At 40.0% G+C, this 26,245-nt stretch overlaps 1 protein-coding gene across 20 annotated transcripts in view; it reads left to right on the top strand.

Annotated features, from left to right (window-relative positions):
• The window catches only part of FOXP1 (forkhead box P1), a 624,214-nt gene that overhangs the window by 268,825 nt on the left and 329,144 nt on the right, over positions 1-26,245 (top strand). For 14 of the 20 annotated variants that reach the window (XM_084989016.1, XM_021070850.2, XM_084989000.1 and 11 more), the window contains one exon: positions 10,640-10,700. The exons of 3 other annotated variants lie outside the window; for them this stretch is intronic. The gene's annotated coding sequence lies outside the window, so the exon portion shown is untranslated. Of the gene's footprint in view, positions 1-4,525; positions 4,705-10,639; positions 10,701-26,245 lie in introns of those variants that run through there. 3 more of the 20 variants (XM_084989003.1, XM_084989009.1, XM_021070846.2) reach the window with 1 other exon arrangement.

The following is a 26,245-nucleotide window of genomic DNA, read 5'->3' as shown; positions in this document are numbered from 1 at the left end:
ATGGAGGTTCCCAGGCTAGGGGTCCAATCAGAACTGTAGCTATCGTCCTACACCAAGACCACAGCAACATGAGATCTGAGCTGCATCTGCAACCCACACCACAACTCATGGCAATGCTGGATCCTTAACCCACTGAGCGAGGCCAGGGATTGAACCCGCAGCTTCATGATTCCTAGTCAGATTTGTTTCTGCTGCACCACAATGGGAACTCATCCAGGTGAGGTCTTAATTCCCACCTTCGAAAGCAATTGGCTGACTCCGGATGCACCACAACTTTTTCAGACATCTCTTGTACCCGCTGGCCCAAATATGTTTATACATAAATACAAAGCTTCAGCCTACCTGCTGGGAACGATTTATAAAATGTGGAGTCCCTGGCTTAATGGAGCAGGCAGTCTCTGCTGTCCTGTGGGAATATGATGATTTTGATCACTCATAATCGTGCACATTCCCGATACCACAGTCGTGGCTCAGTAAATGTAGAATGAGCAGAATAAGGAAAACTTCTGGGCAGCCTGCTAATGTTTAAGGACAGTGACGAAAAATGAGTGAGGTTATTTCAAATAACGAATGAGGGATACAGCCTACACGTTAGAGCAAAAACGGAAATAAAGGTTTAATTGGAATAATTTGAAGATTCTTTTTCGATGTCCACCTCTAGTGTCTGATGATCACAGGAAACAGAATAGCAGAGAGGAAGCTTTCAAAAGGGGGATTCTTTTGAGCCTACACACATAGATCTGTGGGGAAACATCTTTTTCACCATGAAGTTCTGAGTGGTTTATCAAAGAAGCCCCCCTCTGAAAAAGTAACAATGGCAACAAAATCATTCAAGTGGGGAAAAATATTAAGATCCTAGTTTATGTGTAAAAATCGACTTTTACATTCTAAGGGCGTTGTGTCAATTTGCCGTGCAGGAAACATAAGTGAAGCCATTTGGTTTTGTGGCATTGGTGTGGGCTGGCTCAGGGGGTGGGGGATAAAGTTGAGGCATTGATAAAGTATGAGGAGAGCCAGATGGTTGCATTACACATCTTTTGTGTTCTTGTTTGCTTCTTAAAGCAGTTGCAGAATTTGGCCCTTGGCGATATTTTCTTCGTGCTTGTATGTTCTGCTACGAATTTACTTTTGTCAGAGTACTTTGAAAGAAAAGCCTAGCTCTAAAAAATTTTTTTTCTTTTCTTTTTTTTTAAAATTTGTATTATAAACTTGTGAAGTCAACAGTGTGTTCATAAAAATATTTTTAAAATGTTAAGCATGTTAGTAAATAGCAGGAAGATCAGTTTTTCTTTTTTTCTTAGAGTGATTTCACTCATATTTTATTTCGATTCAGAGAAGAGTTTTGCAAAATTCTCAAAGTGGAAGGGGATGGTGGATGGATAGGTGGATGGATAGATGGATGGAGACGGAACAGATACATTATTATTCCAGTAGTAATGAGGCTTACTGATGAGAGAGTTTAACTTTTTCTATTATAGCAGCCTGGCAGGTTGTGGTTTACCTATCGTGTTTTATCTGCAAGTCTGACTTGGCGATATTTAAGTTAAGTGGCAATGTTTTGGGGTTGGTGGGTGGGTTCTGCCTGTATTTTTGGTTGGTATTTATTAGAACTGTTTATCCCACCAGCACTGAAATTTCTATATATTTTTTCCTGTACAGTCACCAATGGCAAGGGATATTGAAGATTTTCTAATTGCAGATAAGGGATGCTGTTTTATCACTGCACACTTTTAGTAAGGAGTTGCTTTGGAGTCCTCCCCCCCCATCTTGATGGAATGCTTCAGAATAATTTAATGTCCTTTTCACAGTCCCAGTTTATCTTTTTTTTTTTTCCTCCTCTGCTCACATGAAAGAAGAGCACAAATGTAAGCTCCTTGGGTGATGGTTTATTCTCCTGTTGTGCACAGATTTCCAGTTTTAGTTGGAACCTGCAGTCCATGATGAGAAAACAGGAAACTTAGAGTCCTAACCTTATTGAACTCTCTGGCTGGTTTAGTCACAAGTCTGAGGCAACTCCATCCAATAATGAAGCCATTGTACGCATCGTATCTGATCAGTTCTTGAAATGTTTTAGTAAGTCTATCTTACAACATTATAAGAAGATAATCAGCAGCCTTAGAAGGTCCCCATCTGGACTGTAGAGTTCTTTTACTGAAAGATGTTTTGCCTTTTTGAGATAGCTCTCGCGTTTCATCATCTGTTCCGCCGAGATGAAGTGCATATGAAAAGTCAGTGACTCTGAATCCATCTGTTGTTATTATTTTCCACTGATAATTGGCTTGAACAATGAAATGTCTATGTCTGCAGCCTTTGAAACTGTACACCCTGTTTATTTTCTGGAGGTCTCACTGCAACTCCTCCCCACCCCCACCTCCCCTGCCCCCCTTCATTCTCTCTCAAGCTTACAGCGAATGGTGCTTGTGTGAGGATGACATCTTTGACTCTGTGCATCAGTATGTGTCACTCAGCATCTAAAGCTTGCATACGGATTTTTGTCACAATCCCTCTGTCTGTGCTGGTTGCGCCAGGAGCCAGCACTCTGGCAGCCAGGAGCTTAGCTGGGCCACAATGCATGGATCCCTTACCTGGCCTGTCGTCTTTATTTCACTTTCCTCATTAAAATATTAATTTCGAGGACAGTATCTAATACCTATGGAATTAGATACTACCTATAATTGTATAATATATTCAGTTGCATCCAGGTTTGCACGATACAGAGCATTAATATTGGATTCCACTAACAGCATTTCCATTAGCTTGCTCAACCAGTATGAGATATAGATGAGCTGGGAAGCATAACTACCCGCCACAACTGCCAAAACAGTCATTAGAAGCTCCATTGGGATGGACAAAGGCTTTTTTCACAGTGATAGACCGATTAAATTTTGTTCTATGGTTTATTTGCATCAAGGTTAGATGGCTATCATCTATGGAAGTGGGTTATCCAACACCTTATCTGGAAGGTCATTTCAAGACAAAACAGGGAACAGAATGGACATCTTTAGATTCTTTGGGACCTCCCTTAAAAGAATGTGGGATTTATTTTGGGGGGCTTTGGGAATTTTTAAATTTTCTTTGTTCTTCATGTTCTACTGTAATAAAATATGTTTAAGATTGGCTTTTTCGTTTGTTTGCAAAAACATTTTTTTAAACAATCACCGGTAATATTCGTTTGGTTTGGGGGCAGAATGATACAGCCAGGAAATAGTGTAGTGTTGATGAAATAAAACCTCCTTTGGAAATAGAAAGCCACCTACCTTATTTCCCTTGTCCGTCATAATCGTGGTACATCCTCTGATGCTGTGAAGGATCTGTAACCTACCCTTTTTTAGTCCAAGTAATAATGGAGACACAGCCTAGAGAAAAGCAGTGCTGGGTTTGCCCCCAAAGTACTGTGTGGCATTAAAAGGAAGCAGACGAACATAATCTTATTTATGTTTCAATCGAAATCATTTAATACTGCAAAAGTTATTAAAAAATAATTAAGTTACTAAGACCAACACGTAGCTGGAACATACAGTAAGAGGTTAGAGGTGAGTGTGGGTTGATTTCATAGGCGGAGAAAATGCAGTAGTGAATTCCTAGCGCCTGCATATTTTTCCTCTTGCTCAAATTCATCAGTTCTGAGGACAGATTATGTTGAGGTATGGCATATTTTCTGCCGAAATGGAGAAAATTGTTGATGGTAATTATGTTATTTAATTGAAATTATAAGTGGCTAAGGGCACTCAGTTAAAAGCATTCTTCCTAATATATGGGTAATGTTTTTAAATGAGTGGTCATGGATTGATGGCATTTGAAAGGCAGGCATTTGGGGTGTATTTTTGGAAGACTCATTATTTTTCTTAAATCATTGGTGAACTCAAGAGTGTAAAATGACACTGTTTTGGGGTCTGTTCGCTTTAATTAGGTGTGAATACTATATGCAGGAGTATATACATGCACATGTATATAATGTGCATATATGTGTATATATTTTATATAAGTAAATATTTATACATATATGAAACAGAGCTTTCTGGAGACACAGTCTCACAAGGATTGGTTTATAAGGTGGCAGAGCAGAGAAATAAGAGGGATATTTCTGTCCTTAAATTGTGGCCAAAAAAATGTGATTCTTTAAAACTCTTACTGAACACGAGAGGTGTTGAGGCAAGCCACAGTAAAACTGCGCCGGTGGGTCTTTTGCCAAGTTGATTCTGGAGTAGCTGGAGAAGCAACAATAGCACTGTATCCACCCCACCACCACCACTGCCACTCCGTACTTCCCCCCGCCCCAGGAGTGAGTTCTTAATTACTAATGAATGCAATTCATTTTAATTGTTATTATAGCAACAGAACATTTAACTGTCTCCTGTTTAGTCCTTGTCCCCTGGAACAGGCGGTGTCTCCTGTCAGAGAGAGGACAGGTAGAAGGCACAGCGGGCGTCTGATTGAGCCAGTTATTCATTTGCTGAGTGTTTGTGTTTATGCAAAGGGGCCTCTTCCTGCATATTTAATCTAGAGTAAGGCAGTGGCTTTTGTTGTGTTTAGCCCACATACCTTCAGTCCTTCCTCACACAGCCGCCAGCCCGGGAGCCCTGAAAGCCCGCGGGCTTCCCTTCCCGGCGCCTGTAGTTTCTCCCTGACAAACTCTCAACTTTTCTTCCGTGGTGTGAAAATTGCCTCTCCGGCCCCAAAGCTTTCCTTCCTCACGATGAACGGGTAAGTGTATGCAAAGCCAAGGCTGATACTTTTGTTTCATTTTACAAATGTTGAGGGGCTACTTTGCAGCTCTTAAGAGTCCTGGGTCCTGGGCCCTTGTCAGTTGCTGGCTGCCCTGGAATAGACAAGTACAGGTGCCTCTTAGGAAACCCTGCCGGATTTTTGACTGGCAGAGAAGGGCTCTGGCGAACTGGGGGGAAGAAAAACAGAGAAAGAGAGAGGGAGGAGAGGGAGAGAGAACAGCTTTATTATTCTTTGTCCTAACAAATCCTGTTTTGTAACTATCCTGGAGATAATGCTGCCATTGTTTGCTAAAAGCCTTCAAACAGTGTGCTAGAGCGAACTGTAAGAAAGCAGTGCAACTCCGCTGCTGTATTGTCTCTACCCGGGCCAGGGTCCTTCCCGAAGGTCTGTGCCGGAATAGGAAGGGTTTTCTTCAGTGGAAATCGAATCGTCTCTTCATTGATATTAATAGCACACTAGAGATGTTGGCCATGATGTTCAGAGAGGCGGTCGGGAGGGAAGGAAATCTGATCTTGCTGGGGGGTGGGGGGAAGATGACAGCCTCTTGGCCCCACGGTGGAGGAGACCTCCATCCAGGCTCTGCCTGCATAATGGCATCCTGGCTTAACTGTTTGCTCTAGGAATTTTAATCTGGAGCTGTTTGTTTTTCTATCTGGGGTCTCATCCAGTCTTTTTAAAAAAGTAAATTAAAAAAAAGAGAGAGAGAAAAATGGATGTCCTGTGTACTTGGATCATTCTGGGGGATGATGGTAGAAATCGTGTTACAATTTCAAAAATAAACTGTCACAATTAAGAAGGATGAGCCCGTCCAAGGAAGATATGTTCTCTGTAAAGCTGTTTCAGAGACCAGGAATTGTGTCCAGGGTCTGAAAGGAGTTTTCATTACTGGTTAACTGTTGCCTCTGTTTGAGTAACTCTTTTCAACAGAAGAGTGTGCTGTTCCCCCGCAGGTTGGAAACTGTGAGAATTTAAATAAAATTTCATCAACCTTATTAAAATATGTAGGGACTTGGGTCTTCTTAGGTACAAATCAGTCTAGAGACTTAGAAGCATTTCTTAACAGTGAGGCTGCTGAAGGTTTTTAATAATAAAATTACAAATACCCCATCTAATTGTAAGTATATGACTTTTATGCTCGGTTTTTAAAGGGAAAAATACTTTTTTTTATGAGGAAAAGTAACTCCGTCAGAGCACCTTCTGTGATTAGCGCTATTGTATTCTTAAATTTTGATTGATAGAGATAATAGTTTTCACTTAAAAATACAGACAGGTACTTTAACTTTCCATGACAATAGCTATTTGCATTTCTTTTATCTTTTTGTTTAACATTTGTGGGGGTTGGGATGGATTTGATTATTAACTCTTATTGCACACACTCAAGGTAAATCTAAAACAAAGGCTTTGTTAGAGCTTCAAAGGGAAAACAGCAAATATTGTTTTTAGGTTTCAACATTTAAAGCCTGCTAAAGGATACCTATAAAATATTTTCACATGACCATGACCAGGGTTTTACTTTCCTTTGAGGTAAGAGAGGGAGAGATTTTTTTTTCCCCCCAAATGAGATGGGCCAATGTGGAGTTGCTGGGGGGCTGCCAGCCCGAAGGAATTTCACGGGCAAGCCTCGGACAGGTTTGCCTGTACCCTGTGGCTTCCTTTTTTTTTTTTTTTTAAGAGCACGTTAGATTTTTCTGACTAGAATGGACCCTAGAGTTAGGTCTTCTGGTTTGGTTGAGGGTCCCAGAGGGTGGGGAGAAAGGACGTAAAATATTCGTCTCGGCAGTAGGAGGGAACCCTGGGAGTGATGGGTCCCCAGTGGTAGATTTCTTTGATAGAGGGAAGTGAAAGAAACGTGGTCACTGTGAGCCAGCAAACCTGGGTGATGGCCAAGGTCGCCTCTGGTCCCAGAGACCTGTACTCCACAATAGTTCTCCTTCACCATCTCATTTACTTCTTACCTTTTCCTTTTGTCCTTGGTTTATTCTCCCTATTTCTTTTCTTCTTTGCTTCCTTCTTTTCTCACCTCCTTCCCTCTGGCCTTCCTCCTTATTTTTGTAAACCTGATTCCATATTTGAGGTTATTAGAACAGAGGAAAGAAACAGAAAAACACCTTGGCGTTGATTTCTAAGTGGATTTTCTTGTCTTGAACACAAGAAAATGAAGTGTCCCTTGTATTATCGTTGTTTTTCAGTTTGTTGAGTTTGTGTTGGGGTAGTTCTCATTTTCTAAAATGTCTTTGAAAAACCGGACAGAAAAGCCCACATGAGTTAAGATTCACTGGTTAAAGAGACATCCATCTCTTGGAAATTGGCCCATTTAGACTTTCTGTTTTCTCAAATGAAGTAGATGTCATTTGATGGGAACATTTGGGAGGATGGGACGTTTCAACCCTTTTTGTGGGCTTGGAGAGGAGGATTAGTCTAGCCAGAGATGAATTCCTCACTGCCACCTTTGCCATGGGGCAGGAGCTGGCTTTTATCATCTTTGCACACCAGTGACACTGACACACAGTAGGTTCTCAGCCAGCCTTTGTTGGACTCAAGGTTGAGGTGAAATAGGCTGGCTCTTCTTCATAGTCTCTTGTCTAATTGTGCCGAAATCCTGATGCCTGTGATTTCCTTGAGCTGCCATGAAGGAAGAGGGGGAGATACTTTTAATGGGAAAAGATAGAGTGTATATGCTTCATTTTTTCTTCTTATAAAATAAAAGCTTACAAGCAATTCATTTCCAGCTAGGCCATACCGGTGGGCACTGTGTATTAGTTATCACGCTGATCACGTTAGTGACAAGATATACTCATAGAAAGTATGAAATTGAAGCACGGTAGGAACCTGAGGGGTCTACAGAGTAAAATTCCTAATGAGGGTTAAGGGGGGAGCCGGGAGGTAGAGGAAGAGGCAGGCACGTTGTTTCCTAACCTAGAATCTCCACTGAAGATGTGTGTCTCAGTCAGGGTCTTCATGGTCCTCAAAGCTTTGGGGAAGTAACATTATCTCAAAGAGTACTTCAGAGGCCACACACCAGACAGTTTCTAGTGTTCACAGGGTCTCAACTGTATAGAGAATGACATCAAGGAAAGGAAGTAATTTCTCTTCACCATATCCCTCGCTCACTTTTAAAACCTAAAGCCAACGGGAAACTTAAGAAAGAGAGAAAAAGAAAAAGAGAAAATGAAATTCACATGGTGACAGCATTTTTTTAAAACATGGAAAACAAGTGGGCTCAAGGGCAATATTTTTCTTTTATCTTTTTCTCTTAAGCTTCACATAATCATTTAATTTTAGTTTTGGCGCTTGTGCTGCCGGTAAATGTGCAGGTAAGCAGTTGATATATATGATAAGTCAGAGTGATTTAAAAAAAAATAGCAAGTAACAGTTTTGGAACTGGAAGCTGTGTGCTTTGGAATAAATGAAATGCAGATTTTTCTCCTGGTTGTTGATTTCTGATTCTTCTAGGCTAGTAATGATGCAGACTCAGGCCTCAGTGCTACTCCCTAATTTTCTTGTCTATTATATTGACACATTTCATTTAATTTAGCATGATGGCAAACAGCTGTTGAACTATTAATCTTTTCTCAGCAATGCTGGAAAAATATCTTTTAGATTACTTTGCTAGTGTATACTAAAAACTAAAATCAACAGAAATAAATTAATGAGTGGTCAAATGTACATATACATTAAAATTTATGGAACTTCAAAGTGGAGGAAAATAGGGTTTGTATCCCCCTGCCAATTTTTTATGTCTAAGTAAAAATTAAGTGGAGCCAAATTTGTATTGCTTTAGTGATTGCAAATTGGAGGGTCAATTGTATAATATTTTTATTAATTTTTTTCCTCCAGGGAAAAATTATACTTGTAAAATTTGTGAGGAGGAACCGGCTTCTATTTTTGCTCTGTTTTCACGTACATTCTGTTCTATGTAGATAGGTGAGTAAAGAAACAGACCCAGTAGTTACCTGGAAATGTTCTTCAGGTTTGAGTACAACACTGGAGATAACTATTCCAAATAGGCATTTTCAGCAGGGGTTTTTTTTGAATTAAATTTTAATAAGGTCCAGTTGTTTGCCAGGCCTATATGATCTTTGCAACGCAATCTTATCTGCATTGCAAAGTCGGATACTATAGACCAGATTGCCACACATGCAAAAAGAGAAGCAACTCAAGAGATAAACAGGAAAATGAGTTTAGAGTGCGCAGCTTGGAGAAAGTCTCCCATAAAAGGAGGGGGAGAAAGGGAGTTCTTGCCTTGTATCGAGTAGGTTCTGCCAGAGACTCTGTGTTACTTGCCATTGAAGGTGGGATGCATGTTGGGAATGGCAATTTCTGGTGTGTGAGGTGGTGGCCCTGCCTCCTGTCTGATGAGCCCTGATTTGTATGGGGTGGGGCTGCTCTGCAATTCTCAGCATTCCCTTTAGGGCCTGACCATCTCTGCTGTCTGCTCATCACCGTTTGCCCTGCACCAGTTCTCACCCCTGGAGAAACCAATCCTGGGGACACACATCAGCAGGAAAGCACATGAATTTCATTTTCAATTTGAATTGTTTTGTGTAAAAACAAAAAAGGATTGGGGGCAGGTTGCAAAAGAGTAATTTCAAGTCCCATCGCTAGGGTTTTCCCCCACCCAAATGGTGAACATTTATGGTGAAAACCTCCAATTTCCTCTTACAGTAAACATGAAAATGATGATTTCACTCAGAGCCTGCATTTTTTCCCCAGTCTTAATGGCAAGAATCTGCATATACTTGCTTGTGGAAATGTCATAAATTGGCCTCAGATCAATTCCTCAAAGAAAGTACACACCAAAGTGCCACCTTTCAAATTTTTAGCCCTGGCGAAATAAGATTTAATTCTTCACAGTGATGTTTGCCTTTCCATGTTCGGGGCCAACAGCCGAGGGATAAGCAGGGATGTATTCTGTATAAAATTAAAACCACTTCATTACATCTTGTTCTGGAGAGTGAGCAAAAGGATATTACCATTTTAGTAAGATGATGGTGTGACTTCACCACCTTAAAAAAAAAATTATCTGAGCATTTGGTCAATTGATGTGGAATGAATCCTGTACCCTGTTGGTAACTTGATCTAAATTAATAAACAAATGTTTTTCTTTTCACTTGTGCCATATGCTGATCCCAGTTCCACAGGCAGAAAGAGGCAGCTTGTACTGTTCCTTAAAGGATCCTACACTGTTTTGCATAGTGAGTATGCAGATGCAGGAGTTAGATGTGGGCTAAAACGTGTTGCGTGCTTTGTGTTTGAGGAAGCTGGATGTCAGTTGTATATTTTCTGGGATAGGAACTATTTTTATTGAACTTAGTAGATCTGATAGATACAAACTAAGTGGAAAGCATTGTATGCACAGCTTGCACGAACTGATGAACCCCCACTTCCACCTCTCCCCAAACTGAAAATTGTGCTACGTTTATACCTTTTGAAAGGTCCACAGTAGCATAAAGCGTCTTGTCTGCAAGAACTAACTCTCTTGCGAGGGGAAAAAAAGAAACCTCGGCTTTAATGAAATTAGAGGCATCGTGGATATTAACGAAACAGAGACACGTTCAAGTAGCAAGCAGTCTGGTTGCCAAAAAACAAAGGCCTATGACTCACGTGTTATTCCGCATGAAAATAAATTGATAGACGACAAGATGAGAAAAAGTTCATAGGCAAAATGTGAAATGTTTCCCCTTGACTTTTTCCATCCAAGTTGTTTTTATTGTCTTGGCTCAGAAACACGTGGTCCAGCAAGGGGAGGTCTTGACTCTTGTTTTTTTTTTTTTTTAATTAACTCCCAGAGTCATTTGCCATTAAGTAGAATTGAGTTCTTCGGTTGTTTTTCTTGCATCTTTTCCCAGGCAAATAGGTGGCTGCTACTTTGTCTTGACATTCAGATTTTGATGTTCTCTTTTGTTTTCAGGGTAAGAAGTGACCTTTTGAGGTGACTCTAACTGAAGATTGCTTTACAGAAGCCAGAAAAGGTAAATGCAAATATGATCAGTGGAATTGCATCTAGGGCTGTAATACCTTCTAGGCATCTTCATTCAGCTCTTTTCCTATCTACGTAATTATCAAATCTTTGTGTATTTATTTGTGTGTAAGTCTGTTTTTAGAGGTCTTTAAAGAAAAGATTGTCCTTAAGAAATGGTTTCCAGGGTCACATTTTCCCCCTTAAATATTATCAAACTTGTCCCCTGCTTGTGGAAGCTGAACTTTTTTTTTTTTGGTTGTTGACTTGGTGGGTTTAAAGTTAGAAAGGAAAATGCACATCACAAAAATGGTGATTCATAAAATGAACTTGCTGCAAACAGGAGTAACCCGTGTCAGTGTTCTGTGCTGAAGTGGTGTCACGCTATGGATGTTCATCTGGCAGCTTTATAATCACCTTCTTTCAGAAATTAATAGTCAGGCGCCATAGCAACATGCCGCGTTGATGTAACTGCCGTGTGGCGTGGGGCATGTCCCTGTGATGTCAGTGCTCAGCTGCCTTGTTCTCTTGACCTTGCTGGAAAATCAAATGAGTACTTGATTTTAAAATTAGAAGTTTTCATCACGACTCATGTAGCTTGATGAATTAAAGCTAAATTAAATTTTCTCCGACTCACTTTTGGGAGCAGGGGCAAAAAAAAAAAAAAAGTCTTCTGGTTAAAGTGGTTATAGATGCTGCCTATTATTTTTGATTCCCAAAGTATCTCTCCGGTGAGGGCCCTGGTCACCTCACCTAAGTTAATCTTACAGGTCATTTTTAAGTCTGATGTTTCTCAGGTTGCGAGCATCTTCCTACTATTGTTGAATCTTGGCCAGTGGTAATTCCATTCGATTTAGTAGATCTGTGTCTATTTTAAAACAGGTTATTTGCCAGCCTGGTTGCACAAAGCCTTTGCTCAGATCAAAGATGATTTGTAAGATACAGACTTCTTATTACTACTCTTCAGTTGAGCAAAGTTTTTTGTGAAACTTTCATAATGTGAAGATTCTTAGATCGGTTTTGTTTTTAATTTCACATACGGTTTGGGGTGCTAGAAGGCATTATAAAGGTAGGGATTTGCTTTTCTTGTTGCATTTTGGCACATTTGATTTGGACCAAAAAAATCCAACCAACTTGCCTCATTTCATCATCATTCTTGTTTAAATTAAACAATATGGGAAGCACCAGATTGTCCTCCAAAGAGTTCAGTGCCTTTCGGATGTCCTGGCGTGGAAAAGGTTGATTCCAACCACTAATTTGGGTTGTCAAGGTAACAGCCATTGGGCAAAGCACACCAGTCCCCATCTCCCAGTCTCAGTCAAGTTCAGGGATCTGCAACTTTTTTCTAAAGAGATGCCCAGTCAGTATTTCCTATGTTGTGGGCCCTTCTGTGTCTCTGCCACAGCTACTCAGCTGTACGTTGTGAGTTCTGGTCTCTGTGATCCCTGCAAGGTCTCAATCCAAGATGTTCGTCATACAGAGCCATGCCAGGTGCTTAACTCACTTTGTGTGGTTGGTGAAGGTTTCTGGTGAAGCTAAAAATTATGACTAAACAAAGCCGAAAAAGTGATTGAAAAGATGAAATATTCAGCTTGAGAGTTGTGTTATCCCTGTAACCCCCAAAATGGGCTTCGTTAGTAGGTTTTCATGGTTTTATTTGGAATCACCTATAAGCATAAATTATTTTTCTTCCAACTCGATGTCTTTTGATGACATTGAAGCTTACACCTATGACCTGAAAATGTTTGAAATTGTGTGATACGGTTTTTCCCAATTCTGTGCTAATGTTCGGAATTAAGGATACCATGAGTCTAGGGCAAGTTTGGCGGAGAGAAAAAGCTTCCAGTAATTTGTCATTAGTGTTGACTCAGAAAAATAGTCTATGGGGAGGAAAAAATATTTTTTTTATAATTAATGTCAAGAACATGGTATAGTATACACTGTCTTGCAAGTCAGGAACCCCTTGTTGAAAGGGGTTTCAAGAACATAGAAAAACTTTGTTCCTTTGCCTCCTTTCATAAAACAAAGGAAGCCGAACAACAAAATCATATAATTTTTGTTTTGACTGCTAGGAATCTCAAAGTAAGAGATTTTGCCTTATCTTAGTAATTTTTTCTAACTTGAACTTTCCGGTGTTAATAATTTTCCTTTTCATTTTTTGGCCACACCTGAGGTGTATAGGAATTCCCAGGCTAGGGGTCAAATTACAGCTGCAGCTCTGGCCTATGCCACAGCAATGCCAGGGTCACATCCAAGCCGTGTCTGTGACCTACGCAGCCACTTGTGGCAACACCAGATCTTTAACCCATTGAGTGAGGCCAGAGATTGGACCCACATCCTCACAAAGACAGCATTGGGGCCTTAACCTGTTGAGCCACAAGGGGAACTCCTGATGCTATATTTTTAAGTCAACTTAATGTTTCTGGCTCCCAATTAACATTTTATTATTTAACTATTTTTCCTCTACAATATCAATTTCATTGTATTATGGCTCTTTTCAAGTATTTTTTAAAGAAAAATGTTATATGGACAAATAATAAATTACATGTACTTTTTAATCTTTTAATAAGCTTGAGGATCCTTCAGAAATGAATCCTTGTACATCTTGATCTCTTATGTATAAAGGAAAAAAAACTTGTTAAAAAATATGAAATCTAGCAGTTTCCGATGTGGTGCAGCAGGTTAAGGATCCAGTTTTATCTCTGTGGTGGCTTGAGTTCAATCCCCAGCCCAGCACAGTGGGTTAAGGATCCAGCGTTGCTAATACAGCTCTGGGGTAGGTCACTGCTGCAGCTTGGATTCAATCCCTGGCCTGGAAGCTTCCATAGGACACGTGTTTTGCCATAAAAAATGTATACATGTAAGATCTTTTTAAAAATGTATGAAGTGGATAGGGTCTTGAGTGTTTCTTCCCAGTGAATAAACTTTGAAGAGATTGTGCTGCCTAGCAATGGTCAAGAAACCAAGAAGGATGTAGGTTTCAGATGCCAGGAACTCTTCAGTCAATGCCATGCCCAATTTGAAATCTGGGAATCATTAAGAATCAGCGTAAATGCAAATAAATGTGCCTATATTGGCGCTACGGGAATGTCTGGTTATGTGCATAAAAGTGGCCAGGCAAATTCAGAAAACCAGATGAAGCCACTTTTCCAGTTTAGATTCAGAAGTCTGAAGAATCATAAATAAACAGTCCATCGTACTTGGTAGTGATACAACAGTTTCTTCCAAGTAGGTTTGAGCACTTTACAAAATAGGTCTGGTTGCTGGCATTCCTGAGAGGTAGCCAGTGATTATTGTAATCCCTACTTTACAAAGACAGCATTGAGGCCTTAACCTCCTGAGCCACAAGGCGAACTCCCGATATTATATTTTAAGTCAACTTAATGTTTTTGACTTAGTGATGATTAGTAATTTACCCAAGGCCATGGAGAATATCAAGACTGGAGCTAAAAAGACAACTTGCTCTGGTCACAGTTATATGGATGTCATTCTCTCTTGGCTGCCTGGCTTGGTGGTTCAATAAAGGCTTATATGTCATTTTCTTCCTGCTTCCCCCGGATATTTTCGCAATTCACCCACACACATATTTGCTTAAAATTCAACTCGAATTTGTGAAATTCATTGTCTTGGATTCAGTTCTGAATAGCACTGAGAGTAATGGATTATCATTGTCAAGCCAATCTAAGTGGCAGATAAATGATTCTTTTAAACGTAAGTCATCTTTAAGCTTCATAATTTTTTTTTTTTTGTCTTTTTGCCATTTCTTGGGCCACTCCTGCGGCATATGGAGGTTCCCAGGCTAGGAGTTCAATCGGAGCTGTAGCCGCCGGCCTACGCCAGAGCCATAGCAATGCAGGATCCAAGACGCGTCTGCAACCTACACCACAGCTCACGGCCACGCCGGATTGTTGACTCACTGAGCAAGGTCCGGGATCGAACCCGCAACTTCATGGTTTCTAGTTGGATTCGTTAACCACTGTGCGACGATGGGAACTCCAAGCTTCGTATTTTGTATTGGTTCAGTTTAGAAGTCAGCTTATTTATGAGAAAGTTAAACAATATAAAAGAAAGTGTGGTCACTGCAATTTTTCTTCCACCCCAATTTGAACTATTTTTTTGTTATGGCAAGGGGTTACAGTGTCTTTAAGGACTTCACTCATTGACTCTTACATATTACAGATTATTTCTTGGTTACAAATAAAGATAGCTATCCAGCCATTTAAAATATATTCATTGATTCTTTTGAAAGTATGTTATTTATGTTATTTAAATCTTTACTTAGTGACCATGACAATATTCAGAGTTAAAGTCATTCAAAATGACCTCTCTGTAGCATTCAGCATTTGAATTTGCTTGGCTGTTAATTCATGAAGTTGTTAGGAAGACACTGGGAAACTGTCTTTGTTGAGCCACCAGCTGACCACATTGGGTGAAATGACTAGCCACTCAGTTTAGTTAAACTTTGAATTCCACCCTGCCTCCCCTTCACACTGTAGACCTCTGCCTGGGTTGTATCACTCAGGGTAAAGTCTAGACTGGTAAAGCATAAAGGCTAACGCAGAAAGGGCTAAATATAATAGAAGTTTACTTCTCTGTCTCATCTAATAATCTGGCTGGTCTAGCTTGACTGGATAGCATCTTTATCTTTTGTGCATTCCTGCTTTGGGCCTTTGTCCTTATCTACATGGTTGAAATATAGTGAAGTCCAAAGCAAGCAATTTTCCTTGAAGCAAATGACTTAAAAATTGCACACATCACATCCATTGACATTTAATTGGTTAGATTATGATCATTTCGCAAGAAGCTGCAATGGCTGCTGGGAAATACCTCTACCTGGGTAGCCAGGAGCTTGAGAGAATTGGAGAGTAGAGTTAAGTGGAAAGGTAAGGCACTAACAACTTGATTGGTTGAATGGCCCCAATCCAGTAATTTCTTTCATTCATTCATATGTACATACATACGGATGTACATGTGACAAACATACACACATGTATATACAGACACATTAATTCCTACTGCATGTTTATTGATGATTTTGTGGTAGGTGCTAATATCATAGCACTACATGAAAAGGATTCTGCCTCTGTGCTCCTAGAGTTTATATTTTATTTTATTTAATTTATTTATTTATTTATTTATTTTTTGTCTTTTTGCTATTTCTTGGTCTTGGGCCGCTCCCGCGGCATATGGAGATTCCCAGGCTAGGGGTCCAATCGGAGCTGTAGCCACCGGCCTACACCAGAGCCACAGCAACGTGGGATCCAAGCCGCGTCTGCAACCTACACCATAGGTCACGGCAACGCCGGATCGTTAACCCACTGAGCAAGGGCAGGGATCGAACCCACAACCTCATGGTTCCTAGTCGGATTCGTTAACCACTGTGCCACGACGGGAACTCCTAGAGTTTATATTTTAAAAGGGAACAGACATTAGGAATGATGATGATGACAACTGTTAGGAAGGGCAAAGATTGGTTGCTCTGAGAAAAGTGTTCTCTAAAAGAGAGACCAGAGTATCAGGGATTTATGTAGTTGAGCATTACCTGGAAGCTCTGTTAGATTAATTTGAGTTTCTTGTCTCTTTCGTGCCAGTGTTCCTGTGAATGTTATTAGGCATGTTAATTTCTTATTCATAGCTTTATTGAGATATAATTCACACACAATACAATTCACTCATTTAAAGTGTACAGTCATTGTATTCACAAGAGTTGAAAAGCATCATCACAATTTAGTTTTAGAACATTTCCATCACCCCGGAGAGAGATCCCCTACCCACTAGCAGTTATTTCCCCTCCCCAGCCCCTGGCAACAACTACTTAACTTTTTGTCTGTAGAGTTTTACCTCTTCTGGATATTTTACATACATGGCATCATCTAGTATGTAGTCTTTTCTGACTGACTACTTTCTCTTAGCATAGTATTTTCGAGGTTCATCCAAAGCATTCAGATTTTTAGCTATCTTATAGCTGAAGAATTGTACACATTCTTACTCCTAAATGTGAGAAAATGGTGGCCTGAAATACTCTCGCAGGGGATGGAATTGGGGGAAAAATGCCTATTTTCATGTTGTTCGTGTTTCTGTAGAAAAAGACTTGGCCTCCGAACAGTTAAACTTTAGAATTTAAATGTTTGCATTTTAAGTTGGCTGTTTTTAAACATTGTTAACCATAATGCTAAACTAAGTAACTTGTAAACAAGAGCTGTCTCTCTTGAATGTTAGTTTCAAAGAAAAAAAATTTTAAAATATTGATTTCTAGAGAAATATGCCCAATAGAGTTCGTTTTCAAGCAGAAGTCACTTGTTGAAATGTACATAAAGGCATATTTTGTGTTAAAGACAATATTTGCAGCAATTATCAAGTAAGCCATATTTTGCACAGTGAACAATCAAAAATACAAATAACAAATGGTTTGATTCATCTTCTTTAAAATGACATTTTTGCTCTTCCGTCTGCCAAGGGCACAAATACCCCACCTGCTCACCTTGAGTGTCTTTGGGAGAAGTTCTCAGCTTAGGTGACAACTTAACCAAGGTGGCAGGAAGTACTGCCTTTCTTTCACAATTCATAAATCTCAGGAGAATATCTGAAGCTTAAAAATATACAAAACCAAAACCCTGCATATGGTAGCATACCTATAATAACCTTAACTGCTTACCTTCTCGTATCCAGTAACATCTAGGACCTTAAAGGAGCAAACGGTTTATCAATGAAGAACCCTTATTTTTCAGTCTGTTTTCAAAGTTGACACTTTCTGCCCAGGGTATTGATGTTGATGGTATCTTCTTTTGAAAGACTTGTGGTGAGCTGGACTTTTATACATGGAAAAGGATGTTAATCATGTAAGTTTGTGCTTCTCTGTCCTTGCTCTGAACTACTATACTTCCTTGGCTTTTGCATGGGTTGGGAGTGAGGGGAAAGAAAAACTGCAAAACCTGAAGTCTTTGTACTCTATTCAGATGTGCTCTTTTTGAAGTGTGAAGATCATTCAGAGTTTCTCTTGACTCTTGTATATTAGCATGTATGTGGTATATAATTAAAGGTAATTAGGTGTTTTGGTAACTACCTGACAGAGGAGTGAGTTATTTAAAATTATCACTTACTTAAAAAAAAAAAAAAAAAAAAAAGTCTTGCATCATGCCGTGGACTCTGATGATTTCAGTTCTTGGATTGGCATGGATGTTCAATTCCTCACCCTTTCCTCCAGGCCTCTTTTTTTCTGGAATTCTGCTTCTCTTTCAAAAGATCCTGAGCAGTCCCTGGAGGCCAGTGGGAGTGTCCTCAAATTCATTCCTTACAGATGACATTCTTTAAAGTTTATTTGGAGCATCGATTTTCACAGTGCACTTTGGGGTCCATTCATTGGTTAGGGAATCAATTCAGTGGGCTGTGCCCAGGAATTTTTAAAAAATGGAATAATATACCATAGAGTAGAATAAACCTGTACTGTCCAATATAGCAACCACTGGCCACATGTAGCTGCTTAGCCCTTTGAAATGTGGTTAGCCCTAACTTAGGTACCATAAGCTTAAAATAATGCAAAACCTTCCAAAGACTGTGTGTGGAAAAAAGAATGTGAAATATTTGAATAATTATTCTTTATTGATTACCCATTACCATGAACATAGTTCGGATGTATTAGGTTAAGAAAAATAAATTATTAAAATTAATTTCAACAGTTTCTTTAACTTTTTTCTTTGTGGTTATAATTATGTATATGGCAGGTGTTGTATTTTTATTGGGCAGTTTTGCTCAAGATAATGGGGAAGATAGCAGTGAAGACATAGCTGTAAGACCTCTGTTCATGGCTCTAAGAGGTGTGGACAGGTCAAGAAATGTGAGGTGATAGGTGCTATGGAGAAAATATAGGAGGGTAGGGGAGGTCAGATTGCCAAAGGGAAGAGGTTGCAACTATAAGAATAAGGTAAGTCTATTTGAGCAGAGATAAAGCATGTTCTTCAAAGGGTAAGTTGGCCACTATGGCCAAAGGAAAGATATCAAAGGGAGAGAGTAGTAGGGAACAAGGTCAAGAAGGCATAGGGTGAGATCTAGTAGGGTGTTAATGCTCAATGGACTCTTAGTCTCTGGGTGAAGTAGGGAGCTGTTGCTGGACCTTGAGGTGGGACAAGATGTGACTCATGCCTTAAATGGATCACTCTGGAAGCTGTTTCGAAGGTAGGCTCTGCGTGGGTGTGAAGATAGGCCAGGCAACATGAGAGGAGGCCATTGTAGTAATCCCCATTAGATATGATGACAGCCAGAGGATTAGGATGGTGGTAGAGGTGGCAAAGAATGTGGTAAAATTTAGCCAATTGGAACATCTCTGTAGGTGGAACCAAAGTTTTCCTGGTAGAATATGATGTGAAGTTTGCAAAGAGTTGCCTCAAGGATGACACCCAAGATTTTTGTCTTGAGTGATGGGGTAGCATCAACTGATGGATTGCTTGTGGTTAGAAGGGAGTGGGATGGATTGGGAGCTTGAGATTAATAGATGCAAACTTTTGCTTTTGAAATGGATTAGCGATGAGATCCTGCTGTGTAGCCCTGAGAACATGTCTAGTCACTTATGATGGAGCATGATAATGTGAGAAAAAAGAATGTCTGTATGTATCTGTAACCGGGTCACCACGCTGTGGCAGTAGAAAAAAATTGTATTGGGGAGATAACAATAAAAAAAATTAAAAAAAAAGAAAGATGTCACATAGAAGCCTGAAGATTTTCACTTTAAGCAATTGCTAGAAAGGATGGGGCTGCCATTAACTGAAATGGGAAATCCTGTGGGAAAACAGGTCTGAGGGTGTTAGAGGAAAGAATTAATTTCACTTGTTAAAGGTGGCAGGGCCGACTTTACTTAGGACCATAGCCATAGGTGTAGGCAATGCTGAGTGAGATTTTATGTGAGGGAGAGGAGATGAAGCTCAGCTCTAAATACAGCCTGGGCAAGACAGAATTGACAGCCTGGGAGCAGGGTGGTGGTCGGTGGATGGAAAGTTGCCAAGAGCAAACATCAGGAGTAAAGGGGAATTCTGGCTAAACAGATCTAGCAAGTGGTGAGCAACTCAAGCTATCAAGGGTGACCATATATCAAAGAGGAGGGGATTCTGGTTAAACTGACTTTGCAAGGTTCTTGCAAAGATTTGGCTTTACAAGCAGGTCCCCAAAAGTTTGGTTAATCCAAGAAGTTTGATAAGAGTGGATAAGGGAAGCAGGTGAGACCAAGGGTGTGGTTGTAGACATAGGAGTTTTGAGCTGTTAATTACTCATTCAGATTGAGGACTCAAGTGAGCATCTGGACAAACGGGTCTAGAAATGTCCTAGTGAGGGCTTTTGGAGGATTTCTAAGAATGTAAGTGAGAAGTAAAGGCATAAACCTAGATGAGCTCACCAAGGGAGCGATGATGTGGAGAAAGAAGAGACAGGCCCGAAGATGTGTGTTCTGATGCCAGTGTCCTTAAGAGGTTTGATCACGAGATGCTTAAGAGGGGTCAAGGATGGGAGGAAAACTCAAGGACTGTGGGCTGTGGAAGCCCATTACAGGACATTGTCTCAAGGAAGTGGGCATTGGCCATTGCAACAGATGCTGCTCAGGGGTCAAAAGCAATGATAACAAAGAATGGACCATTGAATTTCTCAGCATGAGAGTCATTGATGACCTTAACAAGAGTCAAAAGTGATTGAATCTCATTCTGGTCTCATACAGCTACCTGTCTGCTTATGGAGATTGGGCATCTGGAATGACTTTTCTGGAAATAGTGCCTGTTCAGAACTCTTATTTGTTAAGATCATTACATGCTCCCTCGAGCCCCTCCTAGGGCACCAGACAGACATGGGCTAACTCGGTGACCTTCAGGTCACAGTAGAGCCTGTGCGAAGTGATCAGAGAAAAGTTCATTGCTACAGGATGGAATCCTGTGCATTTTGCCCCTTGGAGCTCATTCTCTAATCCCATGATTTGGAGGTTCAATTTAAATAAAAGGATGTATGTTTACATCTATAACTTAAGATACCTTGTTTTCAATCATCTAAAGTACATCCCAGTTCGGTGTGGTTAACCTGGTGTCCAGATTAGTAAAGTACCAGTTGGTGGCGGAGCCTCACGTCAGTCTATCACCAATATATGTAGTCTTTGATGGGTTCTCCCATCTTTCAAATTAACTAAGAGCATCAAAGATTCTAGTTCATTGACAAATTTTTGAAACAGTCGAACATTTTCAATATTTCTAGGCTGGTCCCAAATCTTTCAGCATCTAGGAAGTTGTAGGCAAAGTAATGAAAAAGATAGATTGTCCCTCTTTAGATATAATACCATTAAGGTGGCATTGGGTGAGGTAAGAATATCCCCTCTTTGTAGAAGATAGTAAATGTACATCTTGATTTTTTTAATTATACAAGGGCATTAAATGAAATTAGAAGAACATGAAAATATAAGAAAAGAATGTAGGGAGAAAAATTTCCCTGGTGACCTCACGTAAATTGTTCAACATTTTATTTTTATCCTGCCAGTGTTTTGTGTATATAGATTTGTTTATATGGATTTGTACTGTATATACTCTTTTGTTTCCTGCTTTCACCCTTAAAATGTCGTGACTATTTCTCCAAGTTACCCATATTACTTAAGTCTTATTTTTAGGATGCCTTGGTGACTTCCATTGTTGTGTTACATCTCATCTATTTCTGCAGCAGTGGGTCTTCTGAGTCCCCCAGTTACTAACGATGGCCAGGGTGCCTCTGTAGGATGTCTCCAGTTAGGTCCATCTCTTGAATTAGTTGTATAAATGATGCTGGGATTTTAGGTTATCACTCAGTTTCTCCCTCACTTTTAAGTTATGTTAAAACTAATTTGAGGTATATAAAATCATCCCCTTTGCATCAACTTTGCTTTAAAAATTTCTAGACTTTAAATCCCTTGGCATTTTTCTCCTTTGATCTGAATTGCCTCTTGGTATTTTCTCACTTCCCCAGCTTGACTTTCAGCACAGGAGCAGGGAACTTTGTGTCCTTTCAAGGGGCAGCCGTTCATCCGCTTATGGTTCTTTTATCCCAAACATCAGAAACTTCTTCTTTTCCAACCATTAATTTAATTTGTTTCCATTTCCATCTCCAGAATTTGCTTCAGTTGAGTTTCAGTCAGTTTACCCTGGAAAATTTAAATGTATTGACAGCTTTTAAAATATAAAACTTAAAAGTTCGTACATGCCCTGCCCTGTCATTCATTGTTGCAGCAACAAATATTTATTGAGTTGTGTTTAAAACTGAGCTGTCTGCCACTGTCCTTTGTGGCTCCCCTTTGTCAAAAATCCCCAAATGGCCCCTCAGTGAAATATTCTTACATCGATAAATTCAGAGAGAACCAAGGAGTGTTAGCTTTCTCTGGTCCATTCCCTTGACGTTACTGAAGATGAAACTGAGACCCAGAAAAGGAAAAGGATGATCCTGAGGCCACTTCGTAATTGGCGCCGTCTCTTTCAGGAGACGCTGTCTCTTTTACTGTACTTCTTCTCTCTTTTTATGATACAATTGTCCCTCCTCCTCCCGTTTTCCCACCCGACCCCTTTCCTCTGAAGCCTGATTAAAAAAAAAAAAAAAAAAAAAAAAAAAAACACCAAGGTCATTTAGTGAAGATATGTGTCATGTTAGAATCTTCCTGCTGGTTGACAACTACTGTGCATTTTTTAACTAGTTGAGTGTTCTATTTAGCGTGAGAATTTAGGTGTCCACTCTGTCCTTTCTGACTGATTTATCCCAGTGACATGTGTTTTTCCAAGGGCTGAGGCACAAAAGGGGATAATAGGATGTGCTGGTCATTGTCATTGTTTCTGAGGTGCATACCATCTAATTGATGGGAACTGCTTATGCTCCAAAGTGCTACTCCCTCTCATCCTGGAATAGGCTTGACACCCTCTCTTTATTTCTTTATGTGGCATAGAAGTGCATCAATACCAATATAGAATTGTCATCAGGAAGGGTCATATAATTCCATTAGCTTAGATCTCATTATGTTATTAGTAATACGACAAAGAAGAGGAAATTCTTATGAACTTCATTTTTTTCTTGATTACAAGTGTAAAACCAGTTCATTATAAGGAATTTGAAATTATAGAAATGTTGCTCAAATACAAAAACAAAAATAACTTAGAATCCTTACCCTGGAAATACCATACACTTTCTTCCATTCTTTTTGCATTGGATGTGCACATATTGAACAAAATTGCTTTTATGTGGTATATAGAATTGTGTATCCATTTTTTAATTAACTACTTTTCAGTGTTGGATATGGAAGTTGTTTCCAGTTTTTCTCTGATATGTTGCAGGGGGCATGCATGTATAAACACCGTCTATTAGTTTCTATGTTTTGAGATACATTCTAGAGGGAGAAATTGCTAGAAACAAGTTATAGAATTCTTAGAGAATTTTCCATACATCTTAAACTCTTACTTTTCAAAATGTACCAATTTACTCTTCTATCAGTACTGAATGAAAATATTTACTTCACTGCAGTTTTGCCAACACCAAGTTTTAATATTTTTTTATCATCATTTAAATCATAGGAGAAAAATCTATCTCATTTTTTTCCTGATCAGTTATTTTATTATAAATGAAATCCAGAAGTTTAGTTTCTTGAGGCTGTTTATATATATTTTTTAAAATTTTTATAGTTTTGGAGTAGCCAGGGTTTGGAGGAGTAGGGATGAGGGGATTCAAGATGCTGGGTGGATAGTGAATGAATCCTGTCATTGGGAGGTTACTTGACCAATGGCTTCTTAGGCCAGAATTTACAAAGTAAATTTACTAAGTGCTACATTGTAGCTTAGATCTAAGTGCTAAAATTGTAAAAGGCCATTGGTGTCCTGACATCCTAAAATCCAGTGGGGAGACCTGGTACTCACAAGTTTTTCAAAAACTTTGATGCTTTGCTTTAAATTCATGCCCCTTTCCCCACAACTGCACAATGATTTATTTTTTTAAGCTTTATTGACGTATAGTTGATTTACAATGCTGTGATAACTTCTGCCATACAGCACAAAGATTCAGTTATACGAACACATGCATCCATGCTTTTTCAGATTCTTTTCCCATATAGATTATCACGGAATATTGAGTAGAGTCCCCTGTACTTTAAAGCAGGTCCCTGTTGGCCAAACATTCCATATACCAAAATATGCAAATGCCAATTCCAAACCCCCAATCCATCTTTTCCCCCACCCCACCTGTCCCTTTTGTTAAATGTAATGTTTGTTTGTTTTTTAGGGCCGTGCCCACAGAATATGGAGATTTCCAGGCTAGGGGTCAAATCCGAGCTGTGTCTGCCACCTACACTACAGCTCACAGCAGTGTCAGATCGTTAACCCACTGAGCAAGGCCAGGGATTGAACCCATGTCCTCATGGATGCTAGTTGTATTTGTTAACCACTGAGCCATGCTGGGAACTCCTGTAAGTGTGTTTTCAATGTCCGTAAGTCTGTTTCTGTTCTGGCAAATAAGTTGATTTGCATCTCCCCCCGACCCTGATTCCACATACAAGTACTATATGATGTTTGTCTTAACTCTGTCTGATTTACTTCACTTAGTATGAAAATCTGTACATCCATCCATGTTGCTACAGAGTGCATTGTTTCATTCTTTTTATGGTTGAAAAAGGTCCTTGTACCACATCTTCCTCTGTTGGTGGACATTTAGGTTACTTCCATGTCTTGGCTATTGTAAATAGTGCTGCTGTGAAGATGAGGATGCATGTATCTTTTCAAATTATGGTTTTCACTAGATAGATGTTCAGGAGTAGGATAACTGGATCATATGGTAGTTCTATTTTTATTTTTATGTTTTTATTTATTTATTTATTTATTTTTGTCTTTTTGCTATTTCTTTGGGCCGTTCCCGCGGCATATGGAGGTTCCCAGGCTAGGGGTCGAATCGGAGCTGTAGCCACTGGCCTACGCCAGAGCCACAGCAGCGTGGGATCCGAGCCGCGTCTGCAACCTACACCACAGCTCACGGCAACGCTGGATTGTTAACCCACTGAGCAAGGGCAGGGACCGAACCCGCAACCTCATGGTTCCTAGTCGGATTCGTTAACCACTGCACCACGATGGGAACTCCCTATTTTTATTTTTTTGAGGAATCTTTATACTGTTTTCCATAGTGGTTGTAACAATTTACATTCCTACCAACAGTGTAGAGAAGGTTCCCTTTTTCTCTGCATGGTCTCCAGCATTTATTGTTTGTAGACTTTTTGATGGTGGTTACTCTGACTAGTATGAGATCAGTTGTAGGCTCCCTTGTCATAGATTAGTTGACCATAGGTATGTGGGATTATCTCTGGGCTTTCTATCCAGTTCCAGGAAATAGTTCCGTTTTTGTGCTGGTACCTTACTGTTTTGATGACTATAGCTTTGTAGTACAGTTTGGAGCCAGGGAGCCTGATTGCTCCAGCTTCATTTTTTTCTCAAGACGGCTTTGGCTATTTGGAGTCTTGTGCATTTCCATACAAATTTTAAAATGTTTTGTTCTAGTTCTATGAAAAATGACACTGGTACTTTGATAGGGAATGCCTAGTTCATTCCTTTGTTTAGTAAATAAGTATTGAATGCTTACTTGTTCTAGGCACTGTTTTGGGCAGCAGGGATATTTAGTAAAGGAAAAAAAGGAAGGTTGTTCTGTAAACGAAGTGGATGTTCGTCTTTGCTTCTAGGTGAAGACAAACTGACAGATCTGTATAAAGCACTCAGCACTGCAGTAAGAGCTACTACTTTTCTTAATTGTTTCCCTAATGCTTTGTTATCAGCAGCATCTCAAATAAAAAATAAAGAAACCAGAGCCAGGCCAGATCCCATCTCTATCCTCCTCATCCTCTGCAGGAAAGAAACACCAGCATGGATCACATGCTCCTCAGCCTGGGAAGCTTCTCTATCCATTTCTTTTAGCTCATTTACCCAATGAGCTAGTATCTTCCAACTACATGGTTGAGAGAAGCATGACTGTGTCCAGTTAAGCAGGAAGACCCTGGGGATAGACCAGCGGGCTTGCTCCTCCCTTTTCCAGCAGTCTAGGAGGGGTTGCTGGAGGTTGAGCTCCAGAAGGAATTGAGCCACTGTGAGTTACACAGCCTGCCCCTGTGGGCATTTGCTCTGTTTGTTTTTTAGTTCAACCAGATGATTCTCATCAACCCTGCATCTAAGAGTTAAAAATAAACACACACACACACACACACACACACACACACACACACACACACACACACACACACGGAAAGTTCACTTCCTTTTGCCGCTTTTCAGTTCTCGCTGAGCATTCCCCTCAGCAGTATTGATGGAGGGCCAGCAGGTCCCTGGGCCAGGACCACACTCCTCTCTCTCTCTGGCCTGCCCCACTCCCAGAACGCACTCAGAAACCATGCTTCTGTCTCTGTACTTGCCTGGTTCCTGTCACTACTGTTTCAAAACACCACCAGTTTCTAAAGGAAAAATAAACATTTCTGATGCTGAAATGATAAAGGAGTAGCTTGTTGTTGGGGACCAATATCCCTCCCTCCCTCCCCAGAGAGGCATGGTTAGGGGGAGGCCA

Source organism: Sus scrofa, chromosome 13 (genome assembly GCF_054392235.1).
Source record: "Sus scrofa isolate SSC_HxYL_T2T_F1_AM1 chromosome 13, Sscrofa_HxYL_maternal_Yorkshire_Landrace_v2.0, whole genome shotgun sequence".
Classification (NCBI taxonomy): Eukaryota; Metazoa; Chordata; class Mammalia; order Artiodactyla; family Suidae; genus Sus; species Sus scrofa.
This window is presented reverse-complemented; position numbering and strand designations above follow the sequence as displayed.